Below are 2,435 nucleotides of genomic sequence, written 5' to 3'. Positions count from 1 at the left end.
ATTTGTGTGCACATGTGGTGTTTTCAACTTTTGAGTTGGCAGATTTGCTGTCTGATCAATAGTAAACCTACTTTTACAAGTTGAGAAAAAAGTAAGAGAAAAAGCTAACCATTTTGATGTCATTTTGTCAAGTTTTTGAACCATATAGTAAAATTGACACATCCACTCCAGAAAAAGGACTTTGGCCTTTCGAAAACAATAACTATCCTTTAATTGGTCGTCACAAATTAAATCACAAAATTTGTGTACAAACTATGTTAGTCACACATAATTCAAAAAATGCATAAACTAATACACATAAAAAATTATAAATTTTTTGACTTCATATCTAGTGACACAAATAAACTCCATAAAATTGTTGTACTTTAAAAAAGAAAATAATAAGTATCATTCAATAAGTTGCCATCAATAGACTCATAGAATTTTAGTCAGTCACACATATTTTAGAAATTTATGAACTAATACACACAAAACACCAAGATGATCCTAATTCTTGTTTAGTAACACATACATGAAATCTAAAAGGCGGCATACAGTTATAAAAAATAATGGATATCATTTAATAGGTCGTCAATAATAGTCAATAGATCGACCCTTAAAACTTGAGATTAATCTAAGGCGGTCACACATGCATATTTCAGAAAAGTAATGAACTAATACAAAAAAATAAATAGATGATGCTAAATTCTTATTTCGTGACATATAAACTCTCATCAAAAGGTGGCGTGCACCTTACAAAATCAATGAGTATCATACAATATATAGATCGACACCAATGGACCCATAAAATTTGAGCTCAAACAAAATTGAACACATATTCATTAAAAAATCATAAACTAATACAAACGAAAATTGAATAATTTTGAAATTATGTTTCTTCATACAAATAAACTCCAAAAAAGAGGCTTCCCCTTTTCAAAAACAATGATATCATTCAATAGGTAGAGTTACCAATGGACTTACAAAATTTGAGCTCAATCAGAGTATGCTACACATTCTAAAAAATTAATGGACTGATATATAAGAAAATATGAGAGAAACCTAAATTACTGTTTCGTGACATATAAATTCAAAAAAAGCCATTGATTCCTTTCAATAATAATAAGTATTATTTAATAGATATCGTAATCAGTGGACCCACAAAATTTGAACTCAAACATAAATGGTCACACTTAATTCAAAAATTTATGAATTTATACACCCGACAAATTAAATAGAGATAAACCTAAATAATTGTTCCATGACACATAAATTTCAAAGAAAGCTGTCATTCGCTTTTTAAAAATAATGTGTTTCATTTAATAAAATATGAGTATCATTTAATAGGTCTTTACCAATAAATCCACAAAATTTGAGATCAAACAAATTTGATCACATATATTCCAAATATTCATAAACTAATACACACAATACATGAGTTGCTAATATATGTCTTCCTCTTATACCAAATTCATACCCATGAAAAAAAAGGGAAAATTTGGGATATCAATCATAGTGAGATTTTATGTAATTGCAAAATATAATGATTATTAGCGCACATAATAAGTGTATTTGTACATATTAATAGTAAAATATATTATATTAAGCGTTCTTTAAGTGTATTATGATAAATATAATATCTTTGTAGTAAATACATTATATCTTATATTTGTATGTAACAATAATGAAATTCATTGTATTCATGTGCTTAAAATATATATATCAACACGTATATACATCTTGCCTAACTATATTCACATGTATCTGCTATAGAACTCCAAACTCTCATTACATTATGTAATTCTTTTAAACTATTGGTATTTCAAATAAATATAATACCTAATTTTCCGTGTCACATATTTTTTCCTAAAAAGAGACATGTCCACTGTATATATGTAGGAAAAATGCATATGGAATATATCAAGGAAATGATTTCCAAAACTCTAATATAAAGGCTAGAAATTTAAAAGATGTATGTTTATATTATAGTACAAGGGATAAGTTAAAGTACCCCTAGATCTATATAATCGAATTCTCAAAGACACACTTCAATTAAACTAAGGTCGTGTTGCCTCCTGATCTCATTTTTTTGATAATTTTATATATCTTTTGGCTTGTGTGACACACTGTCACGCCCTGAGCCTACACCCTGGGCGGGACCGGCACTCGAAGACCATTGTTGGCCCCAAGCGAACCCTTGGCCTGGCTTTCTTAACTCAGCAGAAACCTAACTCAACAGAATAACTTAATGCAATGAAAGGTTATAAAACAACCTAACTGATGCATAACATGCCAAAAGGCAACTCGTGCCTCAAAATAGAATAATTACATATATACATAGATGAGAGACTCAACACTAACTGACTGACTATCTATGAAGCATCTATAACACTGAGATGGATGTTGAGATAGACCCCGCAACATCCTAATAAAACAAAACTATGAACACAAAATAT

Source organism: Solanum tuberosum, unplaced genomic scaffold (genome assembly GCF_000226075.1).
Source record: "Solanum tuberosum cultivar DM 1-3 516 R44 unplaced genomic scaffold, SolTub_3.0 scf00948, whole genome shotgun sequence".
Taxonomy (NCBI): domain Eukaryota; kingdom Viridiplantae; phylum Streptophyta; class Magnoliopsida; order Solanales; family Solanaceae; genus Solanum; species Solanum tuberosum.
Note: the sequence above shows the minus strand (reverse complement) of the source record.